This window comes from Gavia stellata, chromosome 14 (assembly GCF_030936135.1).
Source record: "Gavia stellata isolate bGavSte3 chromosome 14, bGavSte3.hap2, whole genome shotgun sequence".
Classification (NCBI taxonomy): domain Eukaryota; kingdom Metazoa; phylum Chordata; class Aves; order Gaviiformes; family Gaviidae; genus Gavia; species Gavia stellata.
Genome location: NC_082607.1, coordinates 1697684 through 1715535, shown reverse-complemented (window position 1 = coordinate 1715535; position 17852 = coordinate 1697684). Strand labels below are relative to the sequence as shown.

At 49.2% G+C, this 17852-nt stretch overlaps 1 protein-coding gene across 1 annotated transcript in view; it reads right to left on the bottom strand.

The window, feature by feature from the left end:
• EDA (ectodysplasin A) overlaps nt 1-17852 on the bottom strand; it is an 81170-nt gene that overhangs the window by 33131 nt on the left and 30187 nt on the right. The window lies entirely within an intron of this gene.

Sequence of the window (17852 nt, the reverse complement as noted above, 5' to 3'; positions counted from 1 at the left end):
TTTTGTAGCGGCGCAACCCTAACTGCGTCAAAACAAACAGGTTTCCATTCCCTGCCATTGCAAACGGTTTTAACACAACATCCACAATTTTGAAAAGCTGCAGCATAATATAAAGCTTCCCCCGTGCCGCCGCCTCCTCCACATCTGGGCGCTGACACAGGTTAGTGATAAATACCCAGGGGTGATTTTTTTTTTCCTGCCAGGGGTAAGCTGGATCCTCGCGTGCCACCCTCCCACCCATGCTGTAAAGAAACAGAACTATTAGCGAGCTTGGAATAATTCAGAGAAGAGTTTCACCTGGAAAACCATAAGGATTGGGAAAGGATGAATACCCTGGTTTCTCATTTTGATTGACGGGTTTTGTTGTTTTCAGTCAAACAATCAAAATTTCTTAAGAGACTTGAAAGCTTTTCGCAATCCGAACAAAACCATTTAAGTTTAGTCTCGAAGGGGAAATACGAGAGACTGACACAGTATGTTTATTTTCCCAGCAGTTCATCAAAATAACCCTTCTATTCACAAAACCTGAGTAATGGGGCTCTACGCGTGCTTTGGTCAGCATTAACAGTAACGTGAAACCTTAGATTAAAAAAAAAAAGGCAAATAAAACACAAACTCAAATTACGAATACCAAAGCGCATCACCCAGCCGGACCTTCCTCCTCCTCCTCCCACCATGGATGTGACAAGAGCCGTTGGCACGGTCCCGGCCCTCCGCTGCTGCTTCCACAAAACCGATGCTGGAACGTGTCAAAATCGGGACCAACCCCCAGCCCTGTCCCCTTCACTGGGCTCCTCCTGAGCCCCCCAAGCAGCAGCTCGGCTCCTCCGCATCCCTGCAGAGCCACGGGGGCCTCTCCAGAATCCACCTCCGCGGCGCGGCACTGCGTGCTGGCACTGGAATTGTCACAGGCACTGGTGGCTTGTGCCACCCATGTCACCTGCAGCATCTTCCGCACTCCCTCTTGTCCTTGGAAGAGGCTCTTCAGATCATGAAGGTGGTGCACAAAGCTATTTTTTTTCGTCTGGGAGAGAACACACCTTCGCAGGCTCACAGAATGATCTGGGTTGGAAGGGACCTTTAAAATCCATACAAATCCATCCCCCCGCCGCGGCAGGGACATCTTCCACCAGACTGGGTTGCTCAAAGCCCCGTCCAAGCTGACCTTGAATGCCTCCAGCGATGGGGCATCCACAGCTTCTCCAGGCAACCTGGTCCAGCATCTCACCACTCTCGTCGTAAAACCTTTCTTCCTTATGTCCAGCCTAAACGTACCCACTTTCAGTTTAAAACCCTTGCCCTTGTCCTGTCACCACAGGCCTTGGTAAAAAGTCTCTCTCCACCTTTCCTATAAGCCCCCCTCATATCTAAAGGCCACAAGAAGGTGTCCCTGGAGCCTTCTCTTCTCCAGGCTGAACCACTCCAACTCCTACCTCACCCACCACCCAGGTTTCATTCTTATATCACGCTTGTCACTGATCAGTCAGAAAAATATTAAATAGTGGATAAAAGTAATCTACCCATTAAACTTTGTCTTTCCAATAAGACCAAGTCAGAAAGAGAAATGACCGTGAGGGCAAACGACCGAAACATACCTTTTACTTAGAAAAAAAACCAGTAAAAACAGCTTGTGGCAGTCATCGTGACCACACCAGCTCTGGGCACACAGTGCTTTGAGAGCGACTCTAACGAAACCAAGCTTTCCCGAAGAAGGAATGCACCAGTCCTCCACGCTTAGCCTGGCCACAGACACAGCTGGAGACAGCGAGGGGTTTGTCCTAGGGACTACTTCCACAGTGCTTCGAATTATGCATTTAACCTCTGGTGACCAGCGTACAGGGCTTCAGAGACGTCCAGCTGGGGATGGAGGGAGCTGCTCAGCGTCACTCTCCGGAGCTCAGCGGCAGGGCAAAGGATGGCCAAGCTGCTTGCTGGGTGCAGTGCATGGCCGAGCCCCGCTCGGCTGCGGGCTCCCACGCCGATGAAGGCGAGGTTTCTCTCTGATGGCTCAAGGGGTCCGTTGTTCCAGCGGCCGCAGCTGCGGGAGGTCGGGGGATGCTCGGCTGCCGGGTCAGGCCATGAAGGACTGCGCTGTCCGGCCGGGACCAGCGGCTGGCACAGCTGCGCTGGCCGGAAAAGCGAGCGATGCTTTTTCCATTCATCACCCCCAGAGATATGAATATATTCACTCGTGGCTTTTGGACTCTGCAGCTTTTGGTCTGGACGTAAGGGTGCGTGGTGTTGTGTCTCAAATTAAACTCATCTACTCCCTGTTACTTGGCGTGGCCGCAACAAGGGAGAGGATTTGCAGAGCAGAACGAGCAGATGTTTGCCACCCATCTAGCAAAACATGATGCAGCCACACAGACAGATGCAAAAGGAGAAATAACCTTCAGCAAAATGCTGCTGGCTGGACCCTAGCGCAGCGTTACGACACGGCGGTCGCCGAAAGCGACACTTCACATGTCTGAAGAACACGCGGAGCGGCAAGGACAACTTCTGTGGGCTCCCTCCCCACGTGGGGAGTGGAGCAGCGGGCGGGACAGATGCCTTGGTCAACCATTCCCACAGCTGGACGCTTCCCAGCATTTTAAAAAACACCCAGAAACATTTTGCACAAGTATCAGTCGCACCCTTTTAGGAAAACGTGGCGCGAAGACACTTGCAGGGCTTGAACGGGCGTTTGCCCACTAAGCTGGGGTGCCCCACGCTCGCCCCCCTAATCCTGGCCTGGGGCTTGGAGGTGCAAGACCTGGATCTTTGCTGGGTTTGGGAGATGAGACGCTGGAGCTGGGGGAGCAGGACCACGAGCGTGGGTGGCCGCAGCCGGGGGGGTGATTAGGTGGGGTGCGGTGCCGACACGACCGCACTGGCCGAGCCCCCCGCACCAGCAAGGCGGCCGGAGCAGGGCAGGGCTTCGCTAGAGCACCCCGGCCGTGGCACCCATCCCTGCTGGGGAGCTCTAAAAGAAGTTATTGCCCTATTCCATCGCTTGACTGAAACTCCCCATCCTCTAATCACGGAGAATTGATTCTCCCAGCCTCCGCGCTTGTAGAGCGAGAGTGTATTTGAGGACCATCAAGCACACACCTGCTTCCAAAAAAGAAGTTTATTTTCTCTGCAGTTACGCAACAGCTACAGAAAAGTTTGGAACAATCACCATTTCCCTCCTCCCCGCAACCTAAAGCCTTCTAATTACCTTAATTTTAGAAACACCATGTAAACCCATTACGACTCCATACTTTTAATCAAGAAAATCACTATAGGATGCGAAAAGGTCAAAAAGCCAAGAGAGGAAAAATCCCAGGGGAAACCGTACCTCAAAATAACCTGTGAAACAATAGTAAAGGCATGCCTCACCAGAATGAATCCGTTCTACCTTGGTTTCTCTCAGCAAAATAAAGAAAAACAAAGGCGTGCAGCCACACGCAGAATCCGCTCTGGAAACGCGGAACAAAGCTACTCTGGGATGTCAAGGGAGCACAGCAGGCACCCCCAAAGTAACGTAGCCCACAGGCGCTCAGAAACTCCTCTAGTTTGTAAGGATGGATGTTCCACACTCTACAGAAGTACGAATAAAGAGACATAGTTGTTGTTTGGTTTTTTTTGAGGTACCGTAGAACAGGAAGCTTTCTTCAAGCCATGAAACCCAAATGTACCATGGAGTTATGGCTGGATATACAAACCACGTGCAGTAAGAAAAACAATGCTGGGATGCTGAAATGCCTGTGAAGGTTTGCATCTTTAACTGCACCCCTCTGCAAACACCTTAAATCCCTCAGAAACGCTTTATAGGAACAAAGATCCATTGGACACCATGGGAATGTATTTCCAATGGTCAAACAGCTTGAAAATGAGAGGAGTGGAAAAATACAACCCGACCTATGCAATTATGCACAAAAGGCATATTTTTCTCCTTAGGCAAAGCCAAGCTGGTAGGAAGAACTAGCGTCTTCTTCCCGATGTCCTGCAGAACTGGGACAAGCACGCAAGCGCTCAGGTGCAAAAGCCCTTTTCAGTGAGAAGCGCAGTCTTGCAAAGTCTCTCAGAGCATATTTATGACCAACAAAACCCCCCCAAAATTCTCTGCATGCTGTATTACAAAGGTGGCTTCCAATTAATCATGAGAAAGCTAGATCTAACCAATAAAACCCACGCTGTCCTCCAGCACAATATCTTAAAGCACCAGAGAAAAAAGGCATGAAATCATCCTCTTGCATTATTGTTTAATGGTATTGTTGAAGTCAAATTCCCTCATCATGTGCAATTTTGGAGATCGTTAGTGTGAGAAGGCTAATAACAAGCCTAAGCTCTGTAGGACATTCTTTGCAAGCGATACTGTTGTTTTTCTGGCGCTCTGAAGTTCAGCCGTCAGAGGTTGCGGTTCAGAGTAGCAACTACTTGAATATCAGCCCCATTGTCCTCCATCAGAAATTCGCCTCTGGTAACACGTGGTGCAAAAAAAATTAAGTAGATTATTTATTTTCAAACAGACTAGAAAGAAGCTTGGGGAGTAGCTTTGCCTTATTGAAAAAAAAAAACCAAACACCCCATTCAACATATTTTAAGCCTTGTTTTTGTCATTATTACTTTTTCCTCATAAAAATGCAAGAAGCAAAAGAGTAAACAATTCCCATTTCAACATGACAAGAATTTATACACGAAGTCTTGTCTGTGAGACAAGCCACAGCCCTGACTGCAAAACTTGCAACGTGATATATGCCATCAGCCAGAACACGGTCAGAGGCGGCGGTGGAGATAGCAGAGGTTATACTGTCTCTACGCCATAATTCTCCTAACCCACCTCCCTCCCCCAAACCTGGCGTTCTCAGCCCAGCTCGGCCGCGTGCATACGTCCCCACGGTCTGGAGCAGGTTCCACGCCATCCTCTGCAAACCCCTCCACCGGCTTTTTTGCCGCGTGAAAGCTCAAGGATGGTCCTCTCCTTCAAGACTGCCCGTAAAATCTTCTCGTCCCTATTGCTTCATCACTCTCATCGCTCCACCACCCCTCCACTCGCCAGCTATTCACCCTGGAGCCGACGTCCCAGGAGCACAAACCATTGGCTTTGGGTTGATACGAAACCCCACCACAATTCCCCCTCGTTCTGATCTGCACGCAACGATCCTCGCTGAGGCTTTAGGCCCAACGGTGACCTTTAAAAGCTCTTCCTACCCAAAGCTATGAGGCAAAGCAATTCTATAATCTAGAGAATACAAGAACCAGTGATGCGAAGGAGCTTATCCAAAGCCAGGCGGGAAGTCTGGGTGGAAGGAGGGACCGAGCGATGCCTCCAGGCGGGAGCTGTAACAGCAGAGCCACCTCCGTCCCAGTGCTCACAAGGAGCTTCACAATGAGCAACTACCAAGGAGCCGAGCAAGTATTTGACCATTACAAAACAGAAATGGCCTCGGTCTCATAGATGGAGGTGGACCAGGTAATGCCATGGCACTGCACCAGCTGCTGCCAGCGGGCAGGAACGCCCGTCTCGGTAAATCTACGGCCCTTACCATGCCACCACCGCTTTTAAGAAGCGGATTTGAGACGCTTTCAATCTGCCGAGCATTTCTGTCCTTGGGTTGAAAAGCCTTTCCAAAGAGGACTGCGCAATCCCAGTTTTCAGAAGGCCAGTGAGTCACGCTCCCGGGTCTTCTAGGCACTGCGGTAACAGAAAATCATTAGAGAACAATAAAAGAGGAGGGAGCATATTTTCCTAAGTTTTTATTGGTATTTTAACTTCATAACCCAGGAAAGCCACTGTATTTTTCAGCACGGAATGTTAAATCCAATTGACAGTTATCAGGTCAACCCTCATTACAAACCAACGAACACGGTGACTTAATTGCCATTGGAGGGTATAAGGCAACTCTTCAACTTCCCTTCAAATCCGAACGCTTCCCAGAAACTTTTCTCTCCGTTCCTCCTTTTCATGCGTTACAGAGCTTTAAGTAGCAGTCCTAGATAGCGGACAGTGGTCATCTTCCTGCATACTGCAAACTCCCACAGTTACAGATACCAAGTTACCAGTTACCACTGCCAAAATTGATAACCCGTCCCAACGAAGGGAAACCAGAACATAGACTAAGTCTTTTAAAAATCTCATTAGAACTTCAGTAGTAAAATGGCTAGATCAAACTAACCCCACAAACACCACACCATTTTCCAGAAACAACCCTATCTTTAAAACAAAGCATTTTTCCCCTACCAAAACAGCAACGGGACTCGGTCTTTCTGCTGGCTTGGGAAACAAGTCCAAGTCTTCTCCTGCGACCACTCTGCCTTGGCCTGGGGGTGTGCAAGGTTTATTATCCAGGCTATGGCTGCTCCTCCATATTTTCAGCTGCTGGTACGTGACCTTAGCCTAGAGGGAGAGTTTCACCCATGCAAAAACCTCAGCCACCGTAATCAAAGCACGCGCTCCACAGACACTGCCGAGGAGACCAAACCCGAGGCTCACATCAGAGCTGCAGGCTAAACGCAAGGTGAAAGCAGTTCTGGGCCAATGCTGATATCAAGCCCCACTGGAGAATAACTCCTCGTGGTATTGTTGTCACGATTTCCCTCAGCAGCCACATCTGGGCTGTGGGTCAAGGGAACGCAAGGTGCCGATGTCCACGTACGACATCCCCTACCTCCACCTGGAAGCAGGGAGTGCTGACCACAGGCGCGGGTCTTCACCGCACACATGGATGACTACCCAAGGATTTCACCCTGGCACACCTGAAACAGAAGTCAACCATGGGAGCACAGACTTCAAAGAACAGTGGTGTCTTCTGCACTTTTAAAAAAAAAGAATAGGACATAAAAGTGTAAGTGAAGGGAAAACCTGATCCAACTGAACATACCACTTGCTTCTTACTTTCTGTCAAGTCAGGGAACTTGAAGCAAATGCACTTAAGCCCTGACAAGTAAGACCATGGCAGAAGCACCAGACAGATGAATTTGCTCTTCATGGGAGAAGGGGAGAGTGTAACTTTGGAGAAGAAAGGTTCTGGCATTCCTTCAGGACAGGCAGAATAACCCATACAACGCTGAGAAACACAGCTTCTGTCATAAATCACCATATAAAATTTGTTTCCAGAATAAAAATGGGACCATACACACAGTCCAAAGCCCTGGGTTACACGTACGTCACAACTTAACTGATTTCGTAGGAGCACCTAAATAGCTAAGTGTGATACCAACCCAGCATCATCTCAAGCCTAGAAGACTGTGATTTGGTTTACAAGGTTGTTTGCCCAAATGCTTGTCTCAAGACGCCCTTCTGCAGAGCCACCTCGGTCTGGAGGTGAGCTGGTGCCTCCCGTGAGGAGGTCGGATGGAGGCGTGATGCCGCTGGCGCTGCAGGCAGACATGACCTCAGCAGCCTGTATGCTACGTACAGCACAGAGCAAGGGCTGAGGTTTCCAATTTATTACACCTGTTGGCACTGAAAGCGAAAGCTAAAAACACAACCCAGATGTGAGGTAGAACAAGGTCAAAGCTGAGTTTAACATCATATATGAAGACACCTGTAGTAAATTTTTTAATGGTAGCAAGAGTAAGAGGTTCCTGCTGCAGGCTTCCCCGTCCGGGCACAGCAGACCTCCAGGAACCGAGCACTTTGCTGGGAACACACAGGTTAAAACGCTGAGAAGTATCAATGTCAGTGCAAGGTAAGGAACTTAAATCAGTTCCTTTCGTCTCCCAAGGAAATCAAATTTAGCTGTGAACCCGCGCCAGACAGAGATCTGCTGTCTATTAGCATGAATTCTCAGTTTTTCACATTTTAATTAGCCTTCATAGTCTTTTTCAGTCCCATTTTCAACCAGCTGGGCTGTGTCCCCCTCCATATGGAGGTCATGGTTTCTTCTCCTGCATACCAACAGCAATTCTTTTCTTATTTTTAGCATTTATATTATCAAAGCGTTTGCGCACTTCTAAAAAGCACTATGCACGCTTGCTTTGGGGGGAAACCCTCTAAGCTTAAGTGACTCGATATTAGCCATCTTTTCTCCTTTTGCTTGTTTCTCTATCTGTGCCTTTGCTCATGCTTTCTCATCACCTGGACCTTCTCCAGTACATCCGGGACAGCATGAGGTCAATGGCACGATCCTCCTCGAAGCCACAATACCTCTTAAAAATCCTCCCGAAATTGGGCGCTGCTCCAGCAAAGAGCTTCAGGGCTCTGCTGCTCTACTTGCAGCACTCCCATTGCCCTGTGAAATAAAGAACTGGGTTCTCTCCAGCCTGCAAAGGCTTGCCTTCAACCACCCTTGGGTCTCCTCCTTAGGAGGAAGTTTCTTTTCACCGCGTTTGAAAACATTTTTAAGAATACCTGGCGTGTTCTGTTAGCCGTGACAGAAACGCTGATCTCATCTGGCTTCCACAATCAATATAACATGAACCATAACAAGATGGAGAGACCGTTCCCAGGAGATGCCATTGGGCTACTCTCCACTTAACGTGCTTCTCTTCTACCCAATGCCTTCGACTTGCGCCACTTTCAGACGTCTCTTATGAGACAAGAGCATGAAGTCCCAACAGCTGAGAACAGCTTCTGGAATGAACAGTCATCTCCTTTTTGAACCCCATCTCCAAAGCAGACCTACACTCAAGGTGGTAAAGCCACCTCTTCTTGAACGAGGCGACCAACCAGCAGAAGAGGTGCAACCAGATCCTGCTCCGGAGCTTTCCGTTGAGAATATGGCTGCAGTACCTGAACTGATGACATTTTTCAGTTCTCTGGTATTTGCCCTTTTATCTTTCGGAGTTCTACATAAACCCACTGCTTGAGATGGGACTAGCTGCAGCAAAGAATGGGTTTGGATTCACTCACTGAGATGATCCCTGCGGTAGAAAGTTACAGGAGAACGTTTGTCAGACATTGGAACTGATGAACTTCATTCTGCCCTTGCTATCAGACATCCACTCCTACCCTTTTTTTGGAGAGCTTTAAAAATGTTCATAATTTTTAAATCTTTTTGCTCTAAACTGTTCAGATAGATAAAGTTTTAAAAACATTTTTCCTTGCTCCATAACAAAACAAAGACTTCCTGTTAGTGTGCATTTTTCCTTTCAGCACGAGGGTTTTAAAATCCTATTTTCTAAATCTGGATGTTAAAATTGGCCTTCAGCTATGATTAATTTTTATGACATGTTATTGGAAGGAGAAAAACGGAAGGGAAGGAAACAGGAGGAGGGAATCAAGTAGTCCAAATCAAATAGTATTACCATTAAAAGAAAAACAAGTCCACCGTAAATGTAACCTCCGTGAAATAACGCATCCGCTATAAGGATAAAGAGTCCACTACAGCAACTGGGAAATAATCTCAATCAAATTATTACCCATGCATTTAAAATAGTTTCTGTACTCGAGCCCTTAATAAAAAAGCCAGAAAACCAAGAACAAACTAATTGCCCGCTTTTCAGTTGCCGACTCCCACCACGCAAGCGGAGCACCCCTAATCGCAGGGGTTAGGCAGCGGCACCGCCGTGTGCCCGGACCTGCCGAGCCGGCACACGGCCGGCACATCAGACAGTTCACAACCTGGGACTTGAGCTGCTTTTATAAAGACGTCTACTTAGACGGCAAAGGCTTTAATGCCAATTCCCGTACCTGCAGGAATGCATGATATTGTGGTGGGAGACAGCGGCTGCCAGTTTAACTCTGTAAAATTAATCTGTTCAAATAAATTATGCTTTGTGGCCTAATTAATCAGATCCACTGCAATTAGTGTCAAAAGAGACTATGATCTCATCCAAACAGGATTAAAAGCTCTGAAAGCGCTCGTTTTGTTTCAGGGCACGGCGATGCAAACAAGTCACCGCAAGGCAGAGCCGGGGCGCGGTGCCGCGGCGTGCCAGGGATGCTCCTTCCGTGAGGGAATTGCAAAACACCGTATCCCGCAAGGAAAGCGCCCGCAAACCGGGACTCCTTAGAAGCAAACGGGATACAGCACGGGAATGGGGAAGGAGGGAATACCCCTTCTAGCCCCGGCTCCAGCAAGCAGGGAGCACCAAGGTACTGCTCAGCACATGGCACCCGAGAAGCAAGTTGCCTCCAGATAAACATAATTCTTGCCAAAAATTGAAATTACGCTGCTGTTTAGTCCCCTCCTGGCTTGGCTTCCCCTGGCTGCGTCAGCTCCGCTGGCAGTAGTCATCTCCTCTGGAAGCAGAGACACGTGGAGCACGCTCCCACGGCCCCGGCACCCGCCGAAACCACCGGCATGAGGAGAAAAAACCCCCCAAAACACCCGCAGCACTTCACGTATGGCTCCTTCAAGAAGGAAAGCCACGGCAGCCTGACCTCGACTGCCGGCTGTGCCATCTCACCGCCCCTCCGAGCTTGCTCTGTGTTACTGGGGCAGCTGAGGGAGCAAGAGGTGGCATGTAGGAACTCTGATGGCTCTGGAAAGGTGGAGGCTGCGCCTGCCGGATTGCCGCGCTGGCAGCCGGGGCTGCCCGGTAAGGTGCCGCAGAGACCGACCGAGTGAACATTGCTGGGTCTACCCAGGGACTTCATAAACCACCACTTCAGCGGAACAGCAGAGAACTGAGTGCGAAGGAGCTAATGGTGCCTGGCTGAGCTGAAGGAGAAACACCAGGACGTGCTGTAGAAATGGAAACTACGGGGAAAGAGCTGGGAGGCATTCAGGAATTTGAGTTTTCCATAAGACGCTATCTCATACAGTTGGTCCTGAATACCAGCAACGCGCACATCCCCAGCCATATTCTAGGCTGAGCTTCGGGGCTGCCCAAAAACCCGGCTCCACTTGCTGGGGTAAGGACCAGACAGATTCATAATCAGAAAAACATTCTCCGTTTACTCTCTGCATGGAAGCAAAACGACTGCTGGTAACCGAAATAAAGCTGCCCCAAAGCGCCCCATCGTCTGAGCAGCCGTCCACCGAGTAGGAGGTACAGCTGGCACGGCACTAGCAAGTGCATTTCGAAGCTCAGCAAAGGAATTACATTCTCTTTTCGTCAAACAAACCTCTATCAGGCCACTCGCTCTCCGGCTGCAGGCAAGAGAGACAGCAGCACCAGACAAGAAAGGAGAGGTGTTAGTTTTGCACGAGCCAAGCCTTTCTGCTTCAGACTTTGATGTGATGCACTAGAGAGCGTGTCTTTCAAACAGGCGAGAGCAGCGACAGCAAGATGCTGCACACAGCAGCAGTCAGCACAACGTCTCACGCTGCGAGGGTCCGTACGTTGTCAGACCATCCAGATGTTTCCACCCAGCGAGCCAGGCCAGCTGCTGCACAGCTGCCTCAGCTCCGGCTTTGTTAGCTCTTGTGCGAGAGCAGCGCTGGGGAAGCACTCGCTCGTGGGTTCTTCCTTTCTGACGCAGAAAAATATGCTTTTGTACAGTCCTACTAGTTTGTCAAGACGAGTTAAAGTATTTAAGTATTATTCTAAGCTGGTGAATACTGCTTCTGCCACTGCGGCAGCTGCTTTCTCCATCGTATGGACACTGCAAACTGAGCCACTGAAAGATTGAGTGACTTTCCGAAAGTTCAAAAAAAAAGTCAGGAAAAAAATTCCATAAACAGTTCTGTCCATGCCCAATTCCTAAAATGAGGACTAACCTGGCTTGTAAGATTTGCAAGCTGGCTCTTAGGTCTTTCTGAAACACCACTTACCCCCAGCTTACTCCCAATCATTTGCAGTTCAAAATTCAATCGTAAATGTACATACATTGCTCGCAGCCTGCTCCTCTGAAGCAGATCCCACCGACTCTGCCCCAGGAAGAGATAATCTTGCCACTCTCCTGTTTTACAATTGTTCATTTTATCATTATCCTCTTCTTTTTACCCAGAAAGCTGCTAGGTACCCAATATGGAAAAGGCAAGTCTTTCTGCATCAACCCATGTCCTGCTGGCAGCGAGGCTTTGGAGGGGGGTATGTATATATATACACAGACATATATACACACACATACCTCAGGCACACATATTATGTGTGTGTATACACACACATATACACACACACATATATATACACACACACATCTCAGGCACACGTATACGTGTGTGTATACACACATGAATACACACACACACATATATATACACACATATGTATCTCAGGCACCCCCAGCGCTGAACCCCGGGCACCCAAGCTGCGCTCCAAACGTGCCAAGCCCGTAGAAGGGGGCGAGCATGCCGAGGAATGAATCCAAGCGGGGGGCCACTGGAGAGCATCTCCGAGGCTCCCGTGGCCGGACCCCTCCTGCCTCCTCACCGCTGCCGCTGGCTCTGCTCCCCGGCCCCGTCGGAGCATGCACAGCGAACAACCTGCTCCAGCACATCTGGGGACCCACCACGGCTGATGCCAACGCGCCGTATCGCATCCGTAGAGGTGCAGGTTTATCATTCCCTGCAAACCATGGCGGGCACGTTGATACCAGCAGAACTCCTGGACTTCCGGAGCTGGCCGGCAGCTTTTTGCCTGACTTTTGGCACTGGGAAACACACAACAAGCTCAGCAGCAGAGGATGGGGAATTTGCCACCACAGCCCACAGATCTCCAACACACACCTTGGCGTGGCACGTGTACTGGAGGTCTCATCCGGGCACTCTGCACGCTCGCTGTTAATGGGAAACGGTGCCGTAGCAGAGGAAAATTAGGAAAACAACACACTCCCGCAGCCAGGGAGTATTTTCCTACTTTTCTGGGAGAGATGAACAGCCACATGGCTTGGGGCTCAGTATAAGGAAAAAAAAAAATACTGTTTACAGTCAGAATTTTGCAACTTCTCCAAATGTCACCCCAGGTCATATTTAGCCCGCGATGCGGACACAAAACCTGAGCAAAACTGCGACGTCTGTGGAGTCCCGCGCGCGCACGGACTGTGCGGCCCCGCGGCGCTGCCGGCACGCGAGCGCGGACAAGGACAGGCAGCAACATGTGCTGAAGAAGGACCCATAAACCTTCTGAAGGCTTGAAACCGAAGAAGGATGGAAACTGTTTAATTTTTGCCAGGAAAAAGTATCAAATGTATCCTCACTAGATTTTTCAGACAGTTTGCTTTGGTTTTGTTTGTTGTATTTTATTTTTTTTTTCTAAAGCTGAAACTGGCTTTCTAAATCATCCTAGACAGACGAACAAATAGGGACATCACACTGATTCAATGCCCAAACAAAAATTATTCCACTGGCCAAGTTTTGCTACAAATTAAGTGTACCGAAACCTTTATTTTCCCCATAGCACACACTGACTCTGCTAAGAACCGGGCATCGACACAGCCAGCCACGCCGCCTGCGAAGCCCGAGACAGGTCAAGGGCAGAATCTGGCTCAAATCCCATTCCTGAGGAGCAACGGCATCAGGGAGCAGCTGGAACCACCACTGCCTGGGTCACGCTGGAGCTCTGGGGATGATCTTGGTGTCATGATGTTTTATGCCCCTGACCCCCAGGATCAGCCAAACTGGGACAGGCTCCCACACGCCCTCAAAGGAACGGGTTATTTTACCATAACCTTAAATAAAAAGCAGAGGAGACAAGATGCTGCCGGGAACTACAAAGGGCAATTGTAAACAGAAAGGCGGATAATGCAGATGGATGTTTCAAACAACGATTTGCAATGGAGCACAACACACGGGACATGTCCCCATGCCTGCAGGGAATGAATTTACTGCAGCCAGAAACCACGTTCCGCAGTCAAATTTCAATTTCTAAGCATTAATTTAAAAAATTAAACCTGCTGTATTATTGAGGAGGCTTGGGGCACTGGGCCCTCGCTCCCAGCTCCTCCCCAGGATCAGTGAAATCCATCTGCCAAACACGCAGAAGCATCACCGTGGCAGCAGGCAAGGTAAATATTTAACTAGACTGGGGTTAACCTTTTTAAAGCATAATCCTGCTTCTTACCGTGAACTTCAGCTGACTGCACTTTGTTGACACTCTGTACGTCAACAGCCGATTGCCCAGCTCAGCCCACGTTTGGTTTGAATCCCACCTCCCAGGAGGGACCTCACAGAATCACTACGGTTGGAAAAGACCTGTAAGGTCATCAAGTCCAACCACCAACCCAACCCCACCATGCCCATTAAACCATGTCCCACAGTGCCACATCCACATGTTCCTTGAACACCTCCAGGGATGGTGACTCCACCACCTCCCTGGGCAGCCTCTGCCAGTGCTTCACCACTCTCTCAGGAAAGACATTTTTCCTAATATCCAGCCTGAACCTCCCCTGGTGCAACTTGAGGCTGTTTCCTGTTGTCCTGTCACTTGGGAGAAGAGACCAACACCCACCTCACCACAACCCCCTTTCAGGTAGTCGTAGAGAGCGATGAGGTCTCCCCTCAACCCCCTCTTCTCCAGACTGAACAACCCCAGTTCCCTCAGCCGCTCCTCATCAGACTTGTGCTCCAGACCCCTCACCAGCTCCATTGCCCTTTTCTGGACGCGCTCCAGCACCTCAATGTCCTTCTTGTAGCGAGGGGCCCAAAACCAAACACAGTATAGGACCTCCAAGTGTCCTATAGCAGAACAAACCCACTGAGTCGTTAAGACAGGGGCTTTGACATGCAAGGCAACGTCTTGATGCTCAGGTGTTGGAGCAATCCAAGAAGGAGAAGGCAGGACATAAAAACCTGGTTGGCCTACGTGCTGTGCCAAACCCAGGCTGATCTCGCCTCCGGTCTCCAGGCCGGCCATTCCTGCTGGGGAGGCCACGGCAGCCCCCAGGTCAAGAGAAGAGCGGGACGCTGAGACGCTGCTGCCTCTGCCCCAAGGTGTAAGGAAGGGTGGATGGGCACCTCGTGGGCTTCCCAGACACAGGCTTTGGGCAGGTTTGCTCAGCCAAGCTCTGACCGCAGGAGAGCGGAGCGGGAAAGCCGGCATCCTCGGGACAGCCGAGGAGGAGGAGAAGAAGAAAAGCTCCCTTCTGCATTAACTGCTGCCAAAGAGCGGGTGAGCTCAAGTTTTTAGGATGTGAGCACAGGAAGACCCTATGGGGTCTCCAGCTTTGGGGTGCAGCTCCCCAGTGAGGCCAGAGCTGCCATATACACCTGCAACAGGTATGATGGGGGCTCAAGCCTTCATCTGCCACCTCCTTCCCCCAGCAACCCCTTGAGCTCAGCAAAAAGGGAACACTGAAGCCATCCTAATGCTAATACTAACATCACGACCAACACTGATGACATATTGCAGCCTACCAAAACACCCAAGACATGCCCGGGATGGCAGGAGGAGACCGTATTGCTTCAGATCAGAGCTGAACTCAAGTCATGGATGCATACATCGGACTAATTCAGATACACTTAGCAATACCAGAATCTGCCAGACCCCCAAAAGGGCACGTTGGCCACCTCGCTTTGCTTTGCTCAGAGGGGAGGCTCTGCCTGCAGCCCAGCATGCCACGGGTCTGCACCCAGGGCTGGGTCCGAAGTGGGAAGAATACACCCAAAGTATATGCATGATCTTAGTTACAGAAATTCAGAAAAAACTAATGATCAGCTCCGCCTCATTACCAGATGCTCACATATATCACTCGTCAGGGAGAGCAGAAAGTCAGACAACTTTATGCAGCAAGGTCAACATTCCAAAGAAGAAACCCAAGCCCTCTTTCAACTTCTAGAGTCGGGGAAAAAAAGGGAAAAGGAGAAAGAGCATCTGAAAGGGATTAAATACACACAGCACCCCAGAAGCACAAACATAAACCCCAAAATAACGTCAGCTAACTCTGCTGAGAAACCGATTTTGCTTTGACTGAACATGCAAACCACCCCGCACCTCCTGAACCTGCCTTCTTCTGGGATGCTGTCAGCTTCCCATTAACAGAAGAGAGGACAGGTTTATAAAACAGCTGTTTCTGTGCAGACACGATATCCAGCAGCGTGTCCCAACACCTACCCCTTCGGCCCTGCTTTATCCTCTCACCCACACCCCTAAGTGGCTCTTTGTCAGGCACGGGGTGTTGACATAGCCTGTTCTGCGGAATTATGCAAAATGGAAAGCAAGAAAAGGCTGGGCTGCGCCTGTTTCTGTGGATTAGCTGCTATCATCCTTCTAGCCAGGAGCAGTACTTGTACTGTGTATTTATCAAGATAATTCCCTTATACCTGCATTAAGCAGAATACCAAGTAAAAGCCAGCAACAGTTTAAAGCACCGTAACAAACAGTCACTGCTCTCGCACTACCCCGTGAGCTGGGAGGTGCACAGCTTTTCATTAAGACCTTCTCATAAGTTCTTACCTTCAAGTGAAAAAGCAAGCCATCGCCACTTACTGCGCGCAGAGCAGTACATAAACAAAGGCAGGGGAATGTGAGAGCAGGCGACAGCAGAAGCTGCTCTTCCACTTTGTTTCTAGCTCAGCATCTCCAAGTCAGCTTCCAGGTGTCTCCCAGGGCCCCCGCTCCGCTGCAGTTAAAGGTTCGTCCACGTTCCAGCACCCCTTCTTGACACCAGCGTCCGATAGCATCTTTGAAGATCAGTTATTTACTGACAAGAGGATTTCAAGACACATCTTTACCCGGCTCCGCAGCCGAAACCTCCGTCTCGGTGGCCTGAGCCAAAAACCCCACAAAACCCACCCCAAGCCCCCCAAACTCTAACAGCGCTGTTCCTAATTTGTCGTTTCTAAATAACAGTGCTGCTACAGAAAGCCGGAGTGCGTGACGGTAAATACAGAGAGAATCTGCTCTTAAAAAAACTAGCAAAAAAAAAATCTCTAATTAAAGTCCTGTGCCTCTGATGCACACCGCCAGCTTGTCACGTTACCAAACCCCTCTAATTCTAAGTTTAAAAAAAACCACCAAAACAAAACTAACAAAACACAATTATCAAATTCTAGGCATTAAATCCTGTCTCTTCACTAATTTCGCAACTCGCCTTTTCTTAACAACTGATTAAGAGACTTAAACTCCAAACCCTGAGTGTCCCATTATGTTAAAAAGCACGAGAGGGGGGAAAAAAGCTTTATTCGTGCTCTGCCATCAGCAGTTTGGCCATGACGAATCCCTCTTAAAACAGCAAAGTGCTCTGTTAGCCGACGCTCTCTTAGCTAGCAAGGTGCTCCTTCTTTCCAGATTCTCCCAAGTCAAACAACTTGAGCAAAATTGATTCTCATTTTCTGCAGAGCAAGCGCTCAGAAGCTCCATTACCCAGTGGCTGAAGGGCTGGCTTTCTCCTCGCACATCAACCACAGGAAAAGAAAAGGACTTAAACAAGACACAAAACATGAGCTTTTATAAAGCTCGAGGTCATCTTTGCCTTTCTCCTGCTAGAGGGATAATGCTCATCTCAAGTGTACTGGGTGGCTGGGTGAGCAGAGATAACATGGAGAGGCAAGGAGATATTTAATTATCATGAACATTAAAAATAAAAATTCAAAAAATTAGTATTAGGAAGAAAAAAACCCGAGCTCATGCAAATGTAAGCAGAGGGCAGTTCTGCCGAGGAAACGGCATCCTCGGTTAGGGCACAGGAGCCTTGTCCTCCGCCGCGCTGCCTTGCTATCAGAGCCTCTATTTGCAGGACCCGCTACGGCAATTTTTGGGGCGAGAAGGAATTGCGTATTGCATTTAAACAACTTGAACCAACACCCTCCCATCGGCAGATTTGCAGGCCTGCTGCTCATTTTTCGGCAGAGACGAGGGAGCGATGCAATTTCAAGAATCGCTTCAAACAGTTGTAACGAACATACGCACATGGGTTCGAAATGCATTTCGCCAGCTTGAAGTCATATGTTGCCTAAGAGACTTTACAACATAATCTGGAGAAAGAACAGCACATAAACAGTGCCTACATAAGCAAAGAGCCTTGGGGGAAAAAAAAAAAAAGAAGAAAGGTTACCGAATACTCTGGCAGGGTTTGAAAGAGATTCCGTATCAGCTGACAATCTGTCCAGATTAACACA